Consider the following 22,739-nt stretch of genomic DNA (forward strand, 5'->3'; position numbering starts at 1 on the left):
GAAGCAGAAAACACAAGAAGGATCATCTCTTCTGTGATCGCTGTCTTGGCTCGTACATTCTCATGAACAGATTTGAGCAAAAGGAGAGAAAAGAAAAATGTCTGAGAATGTGAACTGGTTTCATAGGAGAGTTTGAACGAGACAGATACTAGTTATGCTGGAGGCTGGTGTGGTAGAGGACATAAAATGGTGGAGTTTTGTGGTGATAATTAAAGATGCCATCCAGGATCTTATCTGCTTACCTAGAAAGCCCTTTTTACGGGTCACCATCTCAGATTTCGAACTGGAAGACTCAAAGTCATGCCTCCGAACTTTCACTTTGTAGCTAAGAGCTTTTGGGTGATCACAGTAAAGATTCTAAGGCTTTTCCCGCTGCCTACAAGGCCCTACATTATAGGGCTCCTGGCTACCTCTGCTCCAGCCCCATGATCCACCTTGCTAGTTCCTCTCTACAGTAAGGATGCTTCTGTCTCAGGGCCTTTGCACCTGCTGCTCCCTCTCTCTGGAATGCTCTCCTTTCGAAGAGCTGCATCGTTGGTCCCTCCCTTAGGTCTGCTTCTGCCATGTTATAAGTGGCATGGCACTGTCCTCATAATCCAATCTAAAGTATCATCTCTGTGTTATTATATGTAAAACAAGAATAATAGCTCTATTTGAAGAGTTAAGATATGTGAAAAATCTTGGTAAACTTCAAGGTACTATAGAAATAAAGAATTTTCATTGTTTTTATAACTCAGACCTGGAAAAAATTACTAAGAGTTTTAAATTTAAATATTGATCCAAAAATTTTTTTTTCCAAATTGGATTGACCTTTTGAAAACCTGTTCATTTTTTTTCCTTCTCATTTTAAGGATTACAGTCATGATATGAATATGATGACTGGTGGTGATATCCAGATAATCTATGTATACATGGTTCTATTTTCCAGTTTTCTTAGCCTTTAATTGAATCAGATCAAATTTATGACTCTCGCCATCTTTGAGAACAAAGGGATTTTTCCAGTTTAACGGAAGTTGGTAAATCAGGAGGACTCCTTTTAGGTAGAAGATGATAAGCTTGACTTCAGACACAGCAACTTTGATGTGCAACTGTAACTTCCACATGAAAAATCCCTAATGGACCGTTGGATGTTATCAACTGGTGGTACAGGAAGAAGTTAGCGAAGTGTTATTTATTGGGTTTCATCCAAAAGGAGATGGTATGGTTAAATGTAAAAACTGGCCATACCCCAGTACAGGCTCAATGTTAAAACAGCAACATGAATGACACAGTGTTGTTAAGTGCTTACTATGTGCTAGACACGATGCTTTGTTTTTGTGTATGTGTGCATTATTTCATTTAATTCTTCCAATTACCTTATGAGTAGGTGCTAACATTATCCCCATTTTTAGTTGAAGTAAGCAAGGCTTAATGAAATAAAATAATTTGCAGAATCTCTCAGAGCTAGTGAGCTGGCATTCAAACCCAGGTTTGTTTAACTTGAAAGTCAAAACTTTTAAGTACTATATCAGGCTGTATAGTGTATAATTTATGCAATACAAATGAAGCATATTCTCAGCTGGAAGGCTGTCCCTTGTAATGCATTACATAAGAGGTCCACAAAGTTCCTGAAATGACTCCAGTTTTATAATTTCTTGGCTGTCTCAGTCCAATATAAAGTCCAAAGGGAAATTTCATATTTCCTACTCATACACTGGATATTCATAACATGTCCTTTAGGAAAACACTATCCGTCTCTTTTTAAAGTGTCAGTGCAATTGCATGTGACACAGGCTTTTGTGTAGAGTTCACTTTTATTTCTGTAAGTACTGAGATATGTGTTATATGGGTTTTTGTATCTCCTTGAAATGAATATAATGTGCATACTATAACTAAGCTGAAATAGTTCCTGGCATGAAAGCAAAGACTGATGAATGAAACCTAGTGTGATTTACCTATGATTAGCAAGTTTGATTGTGCTCCTCTGTGTCTGTCTAAGGTCCTTTCCTTCATTTCATTCCAAACAGGTCTAACACAGAACAAATGGCCATGCTAAATCATACTAAATAATTCAGTGCAGCACTTCCAGACGTCTGCAAGGTGTGTATATTAAAGATGGCGGTGATATTCCTAGGGAGGAGAAGGACCGGAGAGTTCCCACATATTCAGGGAATGTGTTCAGATATGCATTTATGTTCTTTGCTTAGTTTCTTTTAAAGATTTCGTTTCTTTCGAGCTTTTGTGAGTGTATTATGGGGGGAGTTGGCATACAACCCTTGATTCCATTTTCTCTGTTAGATACTTAGAGGACAGATACCATACCCAAGAGTTTAGCAGTAGGGCAGGTAGTGTGGGTGGGCAGTGGCACTGGGGGTTTAAAAACAAACATATACCCTCCCCCCGCCCAGGAGGTGGCTAGAGAGAGGAATTCGCAGACTGTTCACAGGCAACCGGCAAGGCAGTCAGCTGGCAGCCACCCTTGCACTTGGAACTATGGTCAGGTCTCCAGTTCCTGGTAGCTAGGACTGCCAAGAATAAAGCAGTTTTGAGTCAGTGTGTAGTTTATCATGATGGGGATGGGGACCCAGAGAGAAGCAGAATGAAGTACAGTTTTCAAAATCAGGGCAGAAGGGCAGGGCTAGGTCCTGCAGGTCCTAAATCCCCAGTAATTGGCTAGAGCAGCTTAAGTATCTCCCGTCCTCTGTCAGGATGAGTGCAAAAGGTCAATGAGACCACTTCTGTAGGTGGGCTCAAATAGATCTAGGCACAAATCAGGGTCTTTTGACTTTGCAATTTACATTTTACTGCACCTTCAGTGAACAAACCATACACAATGATACTGATTTGGACTGGCGACACGATTAATACTGGGAAATACAGCAATACTGTGTGAGTTGCTGAGTTAATAATATATACAAATGAATAAATGTTTACCTAACTCATAATTATCTTCCTCAGTTAGGGTACTAATAGGAGACAGATGGCACATTCAAATAGAGTAACTGCAAAAATTTTAATAGATTATTGACAAAAGTGAGGGCAGGAAAGGAAAACCAACCACTGGGTGATGAAGGACCGACCCTGCAGCAACTCACAGTGAAGAGCCATCACCATCCCTAGACCTAAAAGGATGGGGGCTGAGAACAGAAACTACCTACACCCATGGGGCATACAGTCTACATTGACATGACTTTGCTATTTCAGGCAACTCATGCCCAGGAAGATGAAGTTTCAGATAACTTTATTACTTGTTTTAGGAACTTTCTGAACATCCATTCATCTTCATACTATACTGCTTAACGTATCCTCATTTGAGTAAATATCCACTACTCAGGATAACAGCTCAACCAAGCTTATCAAGAAGTTGTTTTCCTTTAACTCACCTGGAGACCCTCTCTTGCTATATCCACCCATCCTAAACTATCATATCATGAGCTTTGCCCAGTCCTAGGCAAGCACTCCCATTGGAAAAGCTACCTTGAACCAGACCTTCAAGACCACATATATATCCTGACTTTTCTTTTCCCCTTGCAAGTTTCTGCTAAGACTGTCAAGGTAGTGATCTGCCTTCCTGTGAGAAGCAACAAACTCAGCTTTGCTTTATCACAGATACTTTTGGTAATATTTTTGGAGACCCAGCATTTGACAGAGCTGTTACTGCAAACTGGAACAAAAGCTGGCCAGTGGGAGCTGGGGACTCTAGAGTAGGGGAATGCAGCCTTTATTGACCAGGTCAGGGCAAGGCTAGGGGATATAATAGTGTCACTCAGCTCTCACTCTCTGGTCTCCTGCTGATGGCTCTCCAAATTCACATTCAACTGGAACCCAGAGAGTGTGGAAGCTCTGGGTGCCCTAGACTCAGGGCAGGGTGGCAAAGGGTGAGATACGGATGTGGAGAAGAAAAGGAGAATATCCAGCACACTGACCAGAAATAAAAATCAACGCAAACCCCTAAGTGCAGGTATAAGCTGCATCCTTAAAAATTTAGACCTGCAGGGGCGCCTGGGTGGCTCAGTTGGTTAAGTGTCCGACTTCAGCTCAGGTCATGATGTCACAGTTTGTGAGCTCAAGCCCCACATTGGGCTCTGTGCTGACCTCGTGGAGCCTGTTGGGATCCTCTCTCTCCCTCTCTTTCTGCCCCTCCCATGCTCTCTCTCTCTCTCAAAATAAATAAAGTAAAAACATATTGAAAAATTGGAAATGGACTATACATTATATAAATAATAAGCACAGCCATGTTAAATTTCCTAAATTTGATAGCTAGACTGTGGTTATGGAAGAAAATACTCTTGCTCTTGAGAAATACACACTGAAGTATTAAGTGACAAAAAGTCATTGAGGTATTCAATCTACTCTCAAATGGGTCTGCAAAAACTGTGTGTGTGTGTGTGTGTGCGCGCGCACACACACACAGTGAGAGAATTAAAAAGCAAATGTGGCAAAATAGTCAAAATTAGTGAATCTGTAGAAAGGGAATACAGATATTCTTTATAATTTCATGAAACTTGTCTCTAAATCAGAAATTATTCCAAGATAAAGCTTTAAAACAAAAAAACGATTACTAAAGGTCTTAAAGAAACAGTGACCAAAACTGGAAGAACCGTTAAAATTGAATGTAGAACATAATGATAATGCTAGAACTTGTAATTTGTAATTTTCACAAAATTGTGGAAGTGTTGCAAAATACTTGAATTATTTACCTGCTGATTACGGTCCTTCCATGAAATTGCATATTGTATACATTATCCAGTTGTACATACATATTACTGTACAGGGCTATTTACCAAAAATGTGTGTACTCTACATTTATGGGCAATTTAGAGATTTTCCAGGGTCATTTTTACTCTACATGATTTTCAACTCATTTTAGAGTACTTAAAACCAGTTCTTAGAAGGTGTTACTTCAGTGCATTTCTAGAAAGTCCACTTTTTCGAGATCAGTTTTTGCAGGTCTAAATTGTTTAAAAAAAATTTTTAATCTTTATTTATTTTTGAGAAAGTGAGAGACAGAGTGAGAGCAGGGGAAGAACAGAGAGAGAGGGAGACAGAATCCGAAGGAGGCTCCAGGCCCTGAGCTGTCAGCACAGAGCCCAACGCAGGGCTTGAACTCACAAGCCATGAGATCGTGACCTGAGCCGAAGTCAGAGACTCAACCGACGGAGCCACCCACGCGCCCCAAAATCTGATATGAATTTTAAAATCAGAAAACCACCTTTCACCTCAATTGAGCGCTTCTTCTTTTTTTAATCCTCATTTATTTTTGAGAGAGAGAGAGATCAGGGGAGGGGCAGAGAGAGACACACACACACAGAATCCAAAGCAGGCTCCAGGCTCAGAGCTGTCAGCACAGAGCCGGACGCGGGGCTCAAACCCACAAACTGTGAGATCATGACCTGAGCCAAAGTTGGATGCTTAACCGACTGAGCCACCCAGGCGTCCCTAGTTCCCAGTTTTGTCGATTATCCCCATTATGTCATTCGCAGCAGTTTTTCTCCAGAAGCTAGACTATGATCATGTATTGCACTTAGTTATCATTCTTATTTAATTTGGAATGGCTCCTTACCCTATTTTGTCTTTCGGGACCTTGATAATTTTGAAGAATAAAGGCCAGTGGTTTTACAAACTGCCTTTGAAGGCGGTTTACCTAGTGTCTCCCCATAATGTGATTCTGGTTATGTATTTTTTGGCAGGATTGCTAAATTAAGTGCTGCCTGTCCTTCTTAGGCTATCACACCTGTAGGCACGTCATGCCTGTCCTATATTCATGAGGCTAATTTCCATCAGTTGGTTGAGGTGTTGTTTATTTCTCCACTGTATAGCAAATTATAGCTTTTGCAAATTGTGATTTGTAGGGAGATATTTTGAGATTACGTTAATAAGCTGTTTCTCATCAACACCCTCCTCTTCCCACCCCAAGTTAATTCCTTAATTTCTTCTTGGAGGAATCACTACTCACTTCTATCCTCACCACGTATGAAACCTTTTCATGTATGAAAATCCCTTGGAGGTGGATTTGGGAAATCACAGAAACTCTTAGATTTATTTTAATTTTTGGCCAAGCTGATTGAATTCATGTAAATTAGATGTGGGTCTGTTGAAGCTCTATTATAATAACCATAAAAGAAAAGTACTCTGGGTAGGAGCTATAATCAGTCACATTTTATATGGACAAAATGACTGACCAATAAATCAGATGTTCAGTGTACAGTTTACAGAAAAAAGACCCTGATGAATATAATTTCAATAAAGTAAACATAAAAATGTTTTAACTGTGCTGAATAGAAAATTCAATAATAAATTAAACTGGCCTAATGATATTTGCTCTGCAAAGTGCTTGCTTGACAAAAATTTGTCAGTGGTGTTATAATTCTAAATTAAATGTTTGTATTTCTGAAGATGGAACCCAGATGTCCATAGCATCAAAAAATGGGGTAGAAATTGCCGGGTGAGGCAGTATAGCTGGGTGCTTTAGCACATGGGTGTTGAAGCCTCGGCTCCAGGGTTCAAACTTCCTTTCCGCCAGTTACTAGATGTGACCATGGGCAGGTTATTTAATCTTTGCCTCAACTGCTCTTCCTGTAAAATGAGAAAATAATGATATACGTTACCTGTTATGAGGCTTGAAAGATTTAAAATGTATCACATTCTTAGAATAGTGAGCGCTATCATATAGTTAGTCTCAGTAAGAATGAATGTCAGTAATTAATCTCAGTAAGAGATCTCATCATTGCCACCATCTTTAACATATTCACCTCTAGGCTGTATCTTTTGAGCATAGAGGAAGGGGATTTTCAAGGCTGGGAATTTTATCGGATTTGAGACTAGATGGTAATCCAGGATGTTGCATATTATTGTTTGGTAGCAGTTAATAAACTGAGTAAAGTAGCGCTGTGGATGTTTCTTAGCATAGGACACTGTAAGTCATCCTTTAAGTGTTTAGATTATACTTCTCAGTTGATGTCTCATCCCTGGAAGCATCATTTTAAAAACATGGCTTCTATCATAGCTGCCAGGCTATCAGTCTTAATGCCAACGTCATACTATGAAATTAAACCAAATTATCTTGTTGAATCTTAGCAACAAATTTATAAGAGAGATGTTATTATTAGTCTCGTCTTATTAAGAAAAACAGATTTTGAGAAACTAAAAGATTTGTTCTAGTTCGTGGATCTAGCAAGAGGCAGAACCAGAATTTGAACCCTGGTATGAAAAACAAGGTACTCCTCCACTACACCATACTGCTTTCTGGAAATCTTCCCTCTCATCTGTGGGATGATTGTCCTTGTACTTTGCATTGACTTTGCTTGTAATAGATTGATGCTTCTTCAGATTGGGTATTGTGGTAAATGATACTTCTTAAAATTTTTATTTATTTATTTGAGAGAGAGAGAGCACGTGCAAGCAGGAGAGGGGTAAAGGGAAAGAGAATCTCAAACAGGCTCCACACTCAGTGTGGCCTGCTGTGGGGGGCGATCCCATGACCCTGGGATGATGACCCAAGCCAGAATCAAGAGTTGAACGCTCAAACAACTGAACCACCCAGGTGCCCTGTAAATGATATTTCTTTGCTAACTATATTAATGAGAGTTCTAGAAGAAAAGGAGATGTTACACATATAAGAATAATTTAAGAAAATATAATAAAGAGTATCTGTACCAAGGTGTCGCAAGGTTAAGTGATTCAAAAAGGGTAGCAAAGCCCTCTAAGACTAGCAGTGACAGGAAGCTACTCCCACCATCAAGATGACACAAACAAGGTCAAAGAGACTACCTCTGGAATCTGGAGAAAGCTGCAGCCATCTGATAGGGGCCATCTGAGATACTCAAGAGGAACACAACCCCTGCTAAACTACTGTCTGGTTGGAAGAGAGTAAAAGTAAAATACTCCTACCTGTCTCTTCTCTTATTATCTGATCTTAATTCTCTCCTTCTCCTTCTCCTTCTCCTCCCCCTCCTCCTCCCCCTGCTCCTCCCCTCCTCCTCCTCCTTCTTCTTCTTTTTCTTTTTCTTCTTCTTCTTCTTCTTCTTCTTCTTCTTCTTCTTCTTCTTCTTCTTCTTTTTGTAAATGTTTATTTTTGGGAAAGCACAAGTGGGGAAGGGACCAAGAGGGGGAGAGAAGATCCAAAGTGGGCTCTGCACTGACAGGCCGATAGCAGTGAGCCCAAAATGGGGATCAAATTCACCAACCATGAGATCATGACCTAAGCTGAAGTTGGATGCTTAATTAACTGACTGAGCCACCCACGTGCTCTTCATGTCTGTACTTCTTAATGGCCAAACCCAACTGGAAGCCAGAGGGCAAGAGAGCTCAGGAGACCCAGTTGGTGGAGGTCATTCTTCTTGGGCAGAGGTTAAGGCTGAGATAGGTGAAAAGTAAACTTGGAGTGAAAAATGGAGACTTTCTGCCACACTAAACACATCTGTCATATTATTCTAAATCATGGTCAGTTAGTATGATATCAGAAAAGAAAACAGAGCAATTCAAGAAAAAACAAAGATACAACATGCACAAATGACAAACAACATTTTTTTTGTGAGAGGGGGGAAAAGGCTTTTTATTAAAAGACAACATCCTGAAGGTAATGCTATTGTGTAGGTAGGTGAAATTTAAAATGTTCAAATATGATCAGGAGTCTTCTCCAGGTTGTTTATGTTAAATCCGTCCCTTGATCAGTGATTATAATTGTATTTTAAAGAATCTGGCAAACTTGCACATTTGTGGCTTTGCTTTTAAATTGGCTCCCTATCTTGTGCCCATAGAATTTACCAGGTAGTATGAACTCAGTTCTGGTTTCTGACTGGCTCACAGTTCTGTGGGCCCCTGTTTCCTGGACACCTTATTTACTGTTGCTCTATGGCACATCAGTGTGAAGGATCACACTGTCATCCATTCTCTTCATGTGTCCCATCCTGTGCTTCTGTGGAAGGAACCCCATGCCCTGAGCCTGCTGGGCAGGATTTGATTTATGAGTATGAACAGATGTTGCTCTCTTACTCATCTGGAAGATAATTCATAGGCCTTCAGTTTGGTTTGGCGTCTGCTACCCTTGGTTTTAGTATCCTACTCTTTTCTCCAGCTTCTGAATTGAGACCTTTTGCTCTTGCCTAACAGCACACAGTACAACAGATGTAGCCTTGGCCATGCCTCACCAGACTGTAAGGCTGAGTCTAATCCAGAGAAAGTCTCACTGGTAGGAAAGAGCTGAACTCTGAAATCCATTACTTATTTTCAAGCTCCTTCTTTTCTCATCTTAAGCATAGTGGCATGGTTAAGGCACTATTACAAATCCTTTCCAGGATTGCCTTCAACATACGTCATGTTTCCAGGTAGAGAAGAATTCTTGGAACTAATCAAGAACAATGGAAATTTATTAATTTAAAAATTAAAATAAAAAGATGCTGCTAAAGCTTAGTTAAAGAAAGAAAAGGAGGGGCGCCGGGGTGGCGCAGTCGGTTAAGCGTCCGACTTCAGCCAGGTCACGATCTCGCGGTCTGTGGGTTCAAGCCCCTCGTCAGGCTCTGGGCTGATGGCTCAGAGCCTGGAGCCTGTTTCCGATTCTGTGTCTCCCTCTCTCTCTGCCCCTCCCCCGTTCATGCTCTGTCTCTCTCTGTCCCAAAAATAAATAAACGTTGAAAAAAAAATTTTTTTTAAAAAGAAAGAAAAGGAAAGGCCTGGGGTTTTCTTTCTATTGTAATATATTGTGTCAAAATTTCCCATTTTCAATTCTCCTCCTTTTAATTTTTCCAATGATTGAGGCACTTTGTTTCAGGCAAAGAAATATAAATCGATAGAGAATTACTTAACTAGGAAATATAAATCAATAGCGACTTCCTTATGCAGGAACTTTTTGGTCTGAAATGTTTAGCAATATGCTATTTGTTCTAAAAAAATGTGGCTTTAATAAACTTGTAGTTATGCTATTTATATATCAAAGCACTGTACAAGAATCTTTCATTTATCACAGAGCACAGCCAATTAGCACTTTTCATCTATTCTATATCTATGATAAAGAGATAATAAGTAAACAAATTACATCAGAATAGCAGAAAGAAGGAAGTTTCTAGTATAAGTTAATAGATAATACATGCTTAACCCAAATGTCCTGTTTTCTTAATAAGTCTCTAAATGAGAATCGATGTGTATAATGCTCATTCAGAGGAACTCTAAATTGCCTTTGAATGAAAAAATTAAGCTTATTTTTGTTGGGTCTTATTTTGGTTTGTGTATTCTGATAATTTTCTATGCCAAGAAAACAAAAATTCTGTGCCAGGAAAATTAATTTTTTTAGTATCTGCTGTAATATTTAGGGAAAAAAATGTTCTAGAAATGAACCCTTAGTTTATGATTCTGAATATACTTCTTATTAGCTATTCAGCATTGAGCAAATAATTTATGGAGGGTTGTTTTGTCTTTCCAGATTCTTCTTGGCACAGATTCTTTTCTATGCTGAGCATGTGCCTGTGGTTATCTCCATGTTTTTATAAGACTCAACTCCACTGACAGCAGTTAACTTGGACCCAACCAGATCAACTAAGGTCCTTCTCTAGCATTGGATTTGGCCCAGAGAGCCTCTTGGCATCTCAGTGGTTGAAACTTTATGATATGTAATTTAAGAACTATCAGTAGCCATATTTGCCTGCTTCTGAAGAGTGCTGGTTTACAGTGAGAGGGAATAAGGCCTACCTATGGACAGAAACAGAGACAGAAACAATCCCAGTGAGGTTCATGTTTCTGGTTCCGGTTGTTCCTGATGCCCCTCTGCTTCCGTGCACTTCCAGGTACCAGCTTGTTGAACACTTTTGGCTTTTGCTTTTTCAAGTTGGATTTCACCTCATTCAGATCTGGTTGGAATGTTAAACCCTCATTTTCATGAGCCACACCCAAAGTCCTATATGTAATTTTGTATTTGTGATTTTATTTTTTTTTAAATTCCTCACAAAATTGTGTACGTTTAGTGCATCCATAAACCTGAACTCACTTTTGAATTTAATGACTAAAACTTCTCTGATTTTCAGTTAAGTCACTTGTAAAAGATAGGGAATCAATCTTCAATGCCACTACAATTCTGTGACTCTACTTCAGTATACAGTGTAACTTCCCCTCATGTTCCATTTATTTTTACAACCATTGGGAAATGGGTCCTTTTGTTCAAACTTTCACTGAGATTGTAACGAGGTGCCATTGATTAGTGTTGAAAGAAATTTGAGGAGGAAGTAACCATGAGAACTGGAAACTTAAGGGGATTTCAGGTAAAATTCTACCTGCCATTACCCCTCTGGAATAGACAAAGGGTCTCAATATTAAAGGGACAATTGCTGAAATGAAAATTCTAGGTGTTATACGTTGGGGATTTTTTTCATTAAAATACACACTTCCTCCCTAGTCATTAGATGACACTTGGAAGTTTTGTGGCCTAGTGTTTAACTCTAGCTTGGGCATTTTTTTTCCATTTTATTCATTTTACATATTAAAAATGTAACAGCTTTCCGATGTATTAAGTATACTGTAAATAGTTTACTACCAGCAAAGCTTTTATTATCAAGAGATGAAAATGTTTATCACTGTTTTTTGTTGCTGTGCCCACATGTCAAATACTGAATCCTTGTTATATGGTTCTGTTTGCTTCTTATCTTCCTACTTTTATTGATGCATAGCACCTGAAAGTTTTCAGGTTCTAAAGGTTATTCCAATTTTTCCATTGGTATGGTTATGGTTTCACTCACTTTTTTTTTTTTTTAATTTTTTTTCAACATTTATTTATTTTTGGGACAGAGAGAGACAGAGCATGAATGGGGGAGGGGCAGAGAGAGAGGGAGACACAGAATCGGAAACAGGCTCCAGGCTCTGAGCCATCAGCCCAGAGCCTGACGCGGGGCTCGAACTCACGGACCGCGAGATCGTGACCTGGCTGAAGTCGGACGCTCAACCGACTGCGCCACCCAGGCGCCCCGGTTTCACTCACTTTTAAGGAAAAGCAGTTTTTTGTTAGGTGTGAGATGTTGAACAAGACACTTTATTCTTTGATTCTCAGTGCCCAACTTCAAAATAAGAGTAAGAAACTAACCAGAAAGGTTTGTGAAAATTAATTGAAATTATAAAGTGCAAATGTGACAGCATGGGCTTCGGAAATGTTTTTCCTCTTCTTCTGTGCCAAACCCCAACTTCTTACTGGCTCTTTTCTGACCTCTCAGAATTATTTTGAGAAAAAAGTCAGGTCACAGATACAAATACACATCAAGAGTGGTATACAAAGCAGAATCTTAAATATTGAACATCAGCTACTAAGAATGGCGGTATCACCTAGATAATGTCAAACACTGGATATATTTGAAATGTTAGCCATAAATATACATAAATATAATCTATTGTGTATGATCTAAAAGTGTGTGGGGCACCTGGGTGGCTCAGTCGGTTGAGCATCCGACTTCGGCTCAAGTCATGATCTCGCGGTCTGTGAGTTCAAGCCCACATCGGGCTCTGGACTGACAGCTCAGAGCCTGGAGCCTGCTTCATATTCTGGGTCTCCCTCTCTCTCTCTCTGCCCTCTCCCGCTCATGCTGTCTCTCTCTGTCTCTCAAAAATAAATAAACACTAAAAAAAAATAAAAAATAAAAATAAAAAAAATAAAAGTGTGTGACTAACAACTTTAATAGCATGTATAAAGTTATATGAAGATACTGAAGGTCTTAAAAAACATTGGTTTACCTTGTTGAGCACCGTGGAGAACTTTATGCCAACAAGAGCTTAGTCAAAGTCATTGCCTTTCTTCTGAGAAATTACAGATGATTTATCCAATGATCTTCCCAATTTTCCCCATTCTAATAATGTCACCCTGTGTTTAACCAAGACTGTGATCAGAGAAACACAAAACCTCCAAAATATACATTATAAATAAGGGATCTATAATGGTGACTAGGCCTTACACAGTTGTGGGATATGGTTAAACTATTATATAAGATGTTTCCTTCTGGATCTGGTGGAAATCCACAAGGCAGGCAGTTGAAAAGGAGATCAGATGTGAAGGGAAGAGAGGAGGAACAGGAACCTACAAAGCTGAGGTGACTGGAGCCCATGAGGGCAGGCTTTTAACATCCATGGCAGTCTCTTCCTGCCTCTCCTCCTGCCACATGGATAATGGGAGGAAGCTAGTGACCTTCATTATGGAACTAAATCTGCACCTAGCCCAGGAGCCAGAGAAGCCAAATGAGGATCTGGCCGGAGGTGCAGGACCCAGAGGAGGGAAGCCACCCCCAGGTGGGAAGCCAGCAAGCAGCTGGTTACACAAGCGTGTGTAAGCTACCAGGAGCCTCATTGCCTGCCTTCACCTTCTGCATGCAAAAGGAGTGTGGCTGCTACTTCATGCCAACCAGAAGCTATGCAGGCAAGGGGATTTTGTGAAATTCAGTTCCAGCTGAGCTAAATTGACATAACATAAGTCTGCCACACTCTGAATAATTGTGTAAGATTCCATCTCTGTACCTTTTACTTTTCTTAACATAATGTGTTCTCACCTACATCCTTGGGATAACATCCTCTCCCCACATATCCTACTCTTCCTCCCAAAATTGAGCCCTATTTGCTGTTCAATAGATAAATGAATTCAACTCACTGTATCAATTTTCCAGGGCAATGTTTAACTTTTATTTGTTTCATAATGGGTTCCCAGAACTAGTAATCACACCGAACCCATACTATCTAGCAGAAACTTGTTTAAAATGAATTCTGGCTTAATGATTTTTGAATGTAACTCCAAACTGCAGGCCTAGTTCTTTTCTTCATTTCTCTTGCAGCTAAGTCTTTTGTTTACAAATGTAGACAGATCTGTACTATACTGAAAACCTGAAATGGATTAGTGAGGTATCCTGGATACTGCAAAAGATGAATTTATTGTTTGAAATGAAAGTAATTTATTTGCAGATGACATGATACTGTATGTAGAAAACCCAAAAGACTCCAGCAAAAAATTGCTAGGACTAATTACATGAATTCAGCAAAGTTGCAAAATATAAAATCAACATATAGAAATCTGTTGCATTTCTGTACACCAGTAGTGAGGCAGCAGAAAAGGGATTGATCCCATTTGCAATTGCACCCAGACAATTGCAATAAGATACCTAGGAATAAACCTAACGAAAGAGGTAAAAGATCTGTGCTCTGAAAACTATAGAACAATAATGGAAGAAATTGAAGAGGACACAAAGAAATGGAAAAGCATTCCATACTCATCGATTGGAAGAACAAACATTGTTAAACTGTCCATACTACCCAAAGCAATCTACACATTTAATGTAATCCCTATCAAAATACCACCAGCATTTTTCACAGAGCTAGAACAAACAATCCTGAAATTTGTATGGAACCCCAAAAGACCCCAAATAAAATAAACAGTAAAATAAAAGGGGGTGCCTGGGTGGCTGAGTTGGTCAAGCACCCGACTCTTGATTTCAGCTCAGGTCATGATCTCATGCTTCATGAGATTGAGCCCAACTGTCCATCAACTGATGAATGGATAAAGAAGATGTGGTATGTGTGTGTATATGAATACAAACACACATACATACATATAATGAAATGATGAAGGTGAAATATGACTCAGCCATCTAAAATAATGAAATCTTACCACTTGCAGTGATGTAGATGGAGCTAGAGTGTATTTTGCTAAGTGAAATAAGTGAGTCAGAGAAAGACAAATATCATATGATTTCACTCATATGTGGAATTTTTTTTAAATTTTTCTTAATGTTTTATTTATTTTTGAGACAGAGACAGAGCATGAACGGGGGAGGGTCAGAAAGAGAGGGAGACACAGAATCTGACACAGGCTCCAGGCTCTGAGCTGTCAGCACAGAGCCTGACATGGGGCTCGAACTCATGGACCGTGAGATCATGACCTGAGCCGAAGTCGGACACTTAACCGACTGAGCCACCCAGGCACCCCACTCATATGTGGAATTTAAGAAACACAACAGATGAACATATGGGAAGGAGAAAAAAAGAAAAAGGGAAACAAACCATAAGAGACTTAAAGATACAGAAAAAACGGAGGGAGGTGGGTGGGTGATGAGCTAAATGGGTGATGGGCATTAAGAGGGCACTTGTAATGAGTACTGGGTATTGTCTGTAAGTGATGAATCACTGAATTCTACTCCTGAAACCAGTATTGCACCATATACTAAGTAACTAGAATTTAAATTAATAATTTGAAAATAAAATAAAAGTAATTGGTTGCGATTCAGCTTTGAAGATGAGAATAGAAAGTCTTTGCTTTAAACTTGGTTTTATATGGAGATTATAAAGTGCTTTGTCAAGTTTGCAAGTACAATTTGAAAGCTTAAACTTGTCTGATACACCACATTGCTGTCCCCCTTCTTCCTACTGCCACTGGCAGAAGCAGGAGCTGAACACACAGGAACTGGTGCCTTAAGGGAATGGAAGCCATGAAGGCTGATGAGGTCCGGAGGTTGATGAGGTCCAGAGGTTGAGGAGCCAGGAAGAAGGTAGACCTCAAGACCTAAAATCACCACAATGCCACATCTCTAGGCCAGGTGAGTGCTTCCTACAGAAGTTAAGAGTCTCCTGCAAAACAATGCCCTGAGACTTTGGGGCAACTGTTGGAGGGAAGATAGGACAACCCTCTGGAATCTTGCTAGAAACTCCTCAAAGAAAAGAAGAAAACACAGAGCACTAAGAAGCTCTAGAACAAGAAAAAGAATAGTTCAGATGCAGCATCTGAGAAACACTGGCCTTTAGAGAAGAAAAGTTAAATGTCAGGTCAGAGCCTGCAGAATGGCTAGCTGTGTTCCCAAAGGACCTCAGACTCATCTACATACAATCTTTCACAACACTCACTAACCTCTTCAGCATCACCAGGGCAAAGCTTGAGAAGGCGACCTGTAACCACCCTATACAGGTAATCATCACGCTGATCTTTACACCTGTAATTCACCCTTGATAGTCATTTTGTCCAGACCTCAACTGCACAAAGACTCTTTGGTTGGCATTAAGAAGAACATGAGAGATGATCTGGCATGAGATGTTGCCAATTTCATTGGCAATTTCATACTATTAATGGAATTTAATTTATTTCTAAAATTATATTGTGGATACTGTGATGTATAAAATCAATTCAAGAATTTCTTCCAGGGCACCTGGGTGGCTCAGTCAATTAAGCATCCAACTTTGGCTCAGATCCTGATCTCACCATTCATGAGTTAGAGCCCAGTGTCCAGCTCAGAGCCTAGAGCCTACTTCAGATTCTGTGTCTCCCTCTCTCTCGGCCCCTCCCCTGCTCATGCTCTGTCTTTCTCTTTCTAAAAAATAAATAAACATTAAAAAAATACTTTCAAGTATGCTCATTCCACAAATATATATTGAGATCTACTATGTGCAAACAGCAAGGAGATACCCGGGAGAAAAATTCCTTGATCTCCCACCATCATCAGTCAGTCCTTTCTCTCATTCCCCAAGACAGTGAATCCAAGCCCATTTAACCTCTGCCAGAACTCTCTAAGTTCCCTCATCTTTGTCTCACATCCTTCACTCAGAGCAAATACTTCATACACCACTTCACAAAGAGAACAGAGGGTGGCAGCCCAGGATTCTCCCCATCTCCCTCTAGAATAGAACCCAGCCTCAGTCCCTTTCTTTCTGACTCAGGAGACCAGGCATCATTTTGGAACTTCCCCAGGGCTTTGGGGGCCATGGAATTATGAACATGCCTATGTCTGCTATGGGCATTTATCCACAAAATTGGGGGCACCCAGTATTACCTTCATTTGTCTTCATTTGCTGACATATTCCAAAGCTTTAGCATGCTCTCAAAACATCCACCGCATGTCACTAATGCATTTTGATAACTTTAAAGAAGACTGCACCTGGTCTTACTCAGGGTATAGAATTGCTTCTTAGAACAAATCATGTACTAGTTGTTTGTTAGTAAGTCATATATCAAAAGGGCATTATGTTGTACGGGTGTCATAAAGAGTCCAGAAACGTGTTTTCTCCCCCATGTCACAGAGATGTGGATATTTAAGAGCTCAGTGAAAAATAAACCTTGAGTGAATACTAGCTAACTGGATAAAGAGTGATAAAGTCAAAAGATGATGGGCTTGGGGCGCCTGTGTGGCTCAGTCAGTTAAGCAACTGACTTTGGCTCAGGTCATGATCTCATGGTTCATGGGTTCGAGCCCCACATCGGGCTCTGTGCTGACAGCTCGGAGCCTGGAGCCTGCTTCGGATTCTGTGTCTCCCTCTCTCTCTGCCCTTCCCCTGCTCATGCTCTGTCTCTCTCTGTCTCTCAAAAATAAATAAAATGTGGGGAAAAAAATTTTAAACATAATTAAAAAAAAAAAAAAGATGATGGCTTTGGAAGAGATAGTCCCTGGTTTGAATTCCAGCTTAGTAGCCATGTGACTTGTAAAAGCTATCTGGTCTCTGTAAAGCCAACTTTTATCACTTATAAAATGAAGATAAAAATACAGCTCTGTCAGGGTTATAGTAAAGAGTAGATGAGATAATGTAACATATCCAGCCCCACGCTTGGGTGCAATGGCAGCTGATTCAATATTGAAGACCAATTTTCTTTAGAATTCCTGTGCCCTTCTCATGCCTCCCCTGCCCCACCTCATCTCACATGTTTTGTTCATAGCTCTGTAATTGAGATACAGTTGATAGCTGGCGGTTTGCAGAAGAGCTGACCAAATACCAATGTTCCCAAGGAGTGAATCCGCTTAGAGATGGTATTTGAGCCATTTTTTGTCATTGTGTTAAGAATTGGATCTTGTCTATTGGACACAAGTTTGAGTAATAGAAACCTAATGAGCCTTTTCTCATCAGAAAGCTATGTCTACCTCAAAACAAAATGTATTCGTGAAGAGTCAATTATTTTTATGCTTTCTTGGCCAGACTTTGAGGCAATCAGTTAGTAATAGGAATTATAATTAGAACGTTGAGAGTATTGTTCTATTTTATGCCCATGGCAATTCTGCCACTTTCTTAGTAAGACATAGGTCTAAGCAGAAACACGGATGGAGAAACTTGTGCCTTTGGATTAATTTAGATATATGTACATGTTTTTTATTAATGTTGGAGTTCTTGTCCTTCTAAATGATTTTGTTAATTCATTTGGTGAAATCTGATCTATCTTCCATAGTGAAGAGAAATAGGACCATTTCCAAGAGATACAGTAGAGACCAGAGCCCCATATTTGTTTTAATCTCTGGTGATATATTGTGTTGGAACTGAGAAAATGCAACTGAGAAATCTTTACTTCCTAGAGTTGGCTTTGTATTTACCAACCTAATTCTGATTTAATATGGGAGTAAGATGAAAATGAGGAATGGGAAAATGTTCTCATGGGAAGCTGAAAAAGAAAACAAAAGAAAATTCAGTTTGATATATGGCCATTAGCTACTATTAATGAATCTATCCATTTAATGAGATACTGTTTAATTATGTATATTACTATAAGATAGAATTGGGAGGAGGGGTATCTTTACCACCACCCTCATTTCAGAGCTTACTACTTCTCCTGACAATTTGTATTCATTAGGTCTTAGAGAAAGGTTGGTATTAAATGATAATGGCAATTATAATCCTTAAACCCATGGCTCTCTTTTCCTAGGATTTATCTATTCAATCCAAGAAAAGAATAAGGAATGAGGTAAATATACTCACATAAATTCAAATTTATAAACTTTTTTTGAGTGTTTACTATCAGCACTGAATTAGGGACTGGATATGAAGAGGTGAATAAATCATCTTTTCTCTTCTTATGGATCTCAGAGTTTAATAGGAGGAAAAGACCATTTGTCACAGAAATCACTGCGTACTGTCTCAGGTCAGATTTCCTAAAAGCATAGTCTGACATGGGGGTTTTTGTTTGAGTGATTAGCTGATGAGGTGTTTCCAGGAGAAGCCTGGAAGGAAATGAAGGAAGCAGATCTGAAAGGGGAGAAAGCTAGGCAGGCATGTGGGTTCAGCAGTCTCTAGCCCTGATCTCCACGGGAACTGCAGGGCGTGAAAAATACCACAGACTCCTCCCACCTTGAATCAAGAGGTTGGCCCATGTATCCTTCAATCATCCAGTCCTTTGATGAGGGCTCGCCTCTTGGGCATTTCTGGGCTCCTATTGGCCAAAGAGAACCGTCTGGAGAAAGATTGCTATGGGCCATCAGCAGCTGAGACTGCCAGCAGCTGAGAGATAGGTGCATTGACTCAGTAATGGCAGCCTGGTTCAGGCAGTATCTGCCACTGGATACAAAAATGAGTAGAATGTGGCTTTATGCCCAGGTAAGTCAGAGTCCCCCTGTGTAGACTGGCATTAAATAAACAACTACAGTGCAATGTGACAAGTGTAATCATAAGAATTCGTACAAGATGGCTGGCGCAAGACTGCAATTGTCTGTATGTTCATTGGCATCTTACTTCGTTGTGCAAAATATTGGTGGAATTTTTTAAAGTAGCTCTATCTTTCTGGTGGTAAGAGTATGGGCATGGAAGTGTCTTCAGAGAAGATGATAACTGAGGTAGATTTATAAGCAATAGGCTTTGTGAATGAGATACTGGTGATTGGGGAATTACTAAAGCTGTGATGTCTTAATCCATGACCCTGAATTACGTCTCAGTGGGAACTCTTTTTCAACCCTATTTCCAGTCCATCCCATAATGGTATAATTAAGCAGGTATATGTAGATACTTATGTAATATATGTTTTAATATATTATAACTACATATTAGATAAGTAATATAGATTATATTATGTTATATATTTGATAAATTATATTATTATAAGATATAAGTATTATCTGTTAAATAAATATATGAATAACAGTAAACATAATCTAAATAATATAAATATAAACATGTTACATTGTATTATGTAATAGGTACATATTATATTATATTATATTTATTATATTACATTCTATTACATTATTATATTAAGTTAGACTTTAAGAAAGTAATAAGATCAAATTTTAAGGAAGCAGGCCACTTATAATACAATGATAAGAGCCTTTCTACTATAGTAAACATATGGTGATAGTATTCTCTTTTAGAACTAGGAAGGAAGCTACCGATACGAATCAAGATTTGTTGAAAGATAGATACACTTTTAATAATGGAGTTGCCCTGTCAAGTAAAATGATTGAGATATGTTTTCATAAGACCCTTTTCCAAAGGTAGTCTACAATATCCAGTGATCTTTTCATTTTGTGAAACCATTGTTTTATTTGATAGAAGTGATGTTGGCTGTAGGCTTGTAGAACCTCCAGGGAAAACAGGCTCGACCCAGAACTGGGAACATCTCTAATTGGTTCCAGGTTTTCATTTCTTGTGCTGTACTCCTCCAAAATTGGTGGTACTAAATAAAAGCGATGTTTCAGTGTATGCACTACCCACACAAATATCCATGTTTTAAGAACACAATAGAATTCAGTGAGATTTCTTTGTATGTGTGGCTCAGTATCATTTTCTATGACCTCTTTATTCATTTTAGATCCCAGACTATAATGCTTGGCTTCGAGGTTGACAAACTGGCAGACCATCTATTTGTGTTCGTTATTTATTGAGATTTTCATATTTCGTATCCTGTTTTAATGGTCATCCCAATATATTCCCAGAATTTTCTTGTACTTTGTAACCAGAAAATGAACGTTTCATTTAAAAACAAAAGGAGAAAAGAAACTTTCTGTGACTTCCATAAATTACCTTCTACATTTACTTATTTCTCTTTTCATGTGAACATATTAAAAAATTGCTTGTATGTCTGATATTCTATTCAAGAAACAAAGTTACATTGTCTAAGTATTGTGTTCATTCCACCATGTTTGATGGCTTGAGTGGTAGAGGATCATAAAGAGAAGAAATTTCTTGTAAGGAGAAATGTGAAGGGAGAGAATAAGGGAAACACAAATACAGGTGCACTGACACACTTACACAACACCACCACCACTACCACTCATGGGTAAATGACTCTCAGACTGTTAAATGGCCTGATTTAAGTACTATGGAGCTTGGCATCAATGTGACTTTTACTTTTGTAACAACTTCTAGAACAAAGCTACATTAGGATGTATTGGCAATTTATGTCTCTCTGAATTTTGTTACTTATTCTTTACTCCAACAAGGGAATACATGTGGTCATATTGAAATATAATAAGAACAGACACATAGAGAAGAAAATTGATCCTTTTATTTGCGTACTTCCTGTAGGGGCAAGTGATTAGCGTGAATTTGGGGAGCTATGCCTTTCAAGGCTGTGTGACTCTATAGGCAAAGTGGAAATTTGAAGTAAGCATCTAGGTAGTTTATGGGAGATGGTAGAAAGAGTCCTTACAAGGAAATTCTTTCTTAGCTAAATTGGCAATTAAAGAAAAGCCTTATTAACCTACTTGGATATCTGGATATGTCCGTTGCAGTAACACTGCTTAGACCCAACTCTGTAACCTCTACGGCAATAATTCCTTTGTGGGGCCATTAAATTAAATCAGAACAGGCCTTGAATTGGATTGTCTCTCTTTTTTATCTTAATATTTTGGTTTTAAATATGAGAAAACAGGTATTTGAAGGTTTCATCATCTTGCGTTGGTTATTCCTGGTTAGCTTAGTCCTGTAGGGATGCAGAGCAGCTTTTAAGGCTCTTTCTGGTCTGGTTTTCCCTTAGTGAGTGCCTCCATGTGGTTTGGGTAAGACAGCACTCCCCTCTCCACCCTCTTACCCACCCCAGACCCTTGAGGAGGTCCCAACACCTACATCACCAACCAAAGCACTCAGCCTCAGTGTCAGGATGGGCACGGGATTTAAAGGTGGGCCAAACCATAGGTATTCCTGTCCTTGCAACAAGACTACACAATTAATACTTTTTTTTGGAAGATAAAGGGGATTTCTCTTTTCTCTTGGTTTTAATTCCTAAGTACTTATAAACCAGACAGCCAAAGAAAAAAGACACTTTTGTATTCTCATTCTGTTTATTAAAACATTAATATGTCAGGAGCCATGCTCACTGCATTTGGTTCATCATCTCATATTATGTCTACAGTAATCCTTGGAGGTAGGTACTCGTATTATCCCCATCTACTCATGAGAAGCGGAAACTTAGATATACTGCTTTTTGAAGGTCACATGCTAATAAATAAATGATAGTTAGTCTTGCACCTGTTTAGTCTGACCTGACATGCTCTTAACCTCTACCCCATTTCCTGTAGGCATTCTATTAAGCAAAAGGAAAGCCTACGTTTAACATTTTTGCAAACATCAAAACAAAATTATGTATTTGGAATAGAGGAATGAGGAGAAGTTGGAGAAGTATGCCCTAGAGAACCATAGAGTCAGAGGGACTATAGTCTCTCAGCGACTGAGAACGGAGCATCTTGAATGGTGCTGGGACAGCGGTGGGTACTACTCAAGTAAACTGAATCCTGCCTAAGTACTTGCCAGGCTAAATCTACAACTTGAAGCAGCCTGGAGGTATCACATCACCTTCAATGGGAGTGCCATATTGTAGACTATTCCAAAGCTTAGTAGAGCTACGTAATGAGTTTGGCTTGGTATCCTATTGTTTCTTGTTTGTTTATTAATTAATTCATCTGTTTATTCAGTCATTGCCAGTATTAGATGTCTAAGGTATACCAAGGTACCTGACTCCAAGGAACTCTTAATCTAGAGCAGGAGATGGGTGAGTTAAAAACAAATTATAATGAAGGAATAAATGTTCAACAATTTTAGTAGGAAGAAAAAAGAAGGCAAAGAAATTATAATAG

General features: G+C 39.2%; 1 long non-coding RNA gene across 1 annotated transcript in view; it reads left to right on the plus strand.

The window, feature by feature from the left end:
• Window positions 1–1,722: 1,722 nt before the first annotated feature.
• Window positions 1,723–22,739, plus strand: part of LOC122495748 — a 40,107-nt gene continuing 19,090 nt past the window's right edge. Inside the window, exons 1-3 of the long non-coding RNA XR_006300558.1 lie at window positions 1,723–2,079; window positions 10,397–10,757; window positions 15,368–15,524. This is a non-coding gene — a long non-coding RNA (uncharacterized LOC122495748). The remainder of the gene's footprint in view (window positions 2,080–10,396; window positions 10,758–15,367; window positions 15,525–22,739) is intronic.

Source organism: Prionailurus bengalensis, chromosome F2 (assembly GCF_016509475.1).
Source record: "Prionailurus bengalensis isolate Pbe53 chromosome F2, Fcat_Pben_1.1_paternal_pri, whole genome shotgun sequence".
NCBI classification, from domain to species: domain Eukaryota; kingdom Metazoa; phylum Chordata; class Mammalia; order Carnivora; family Felidae; genus Prionailurus; species Prionailurus bengalensis.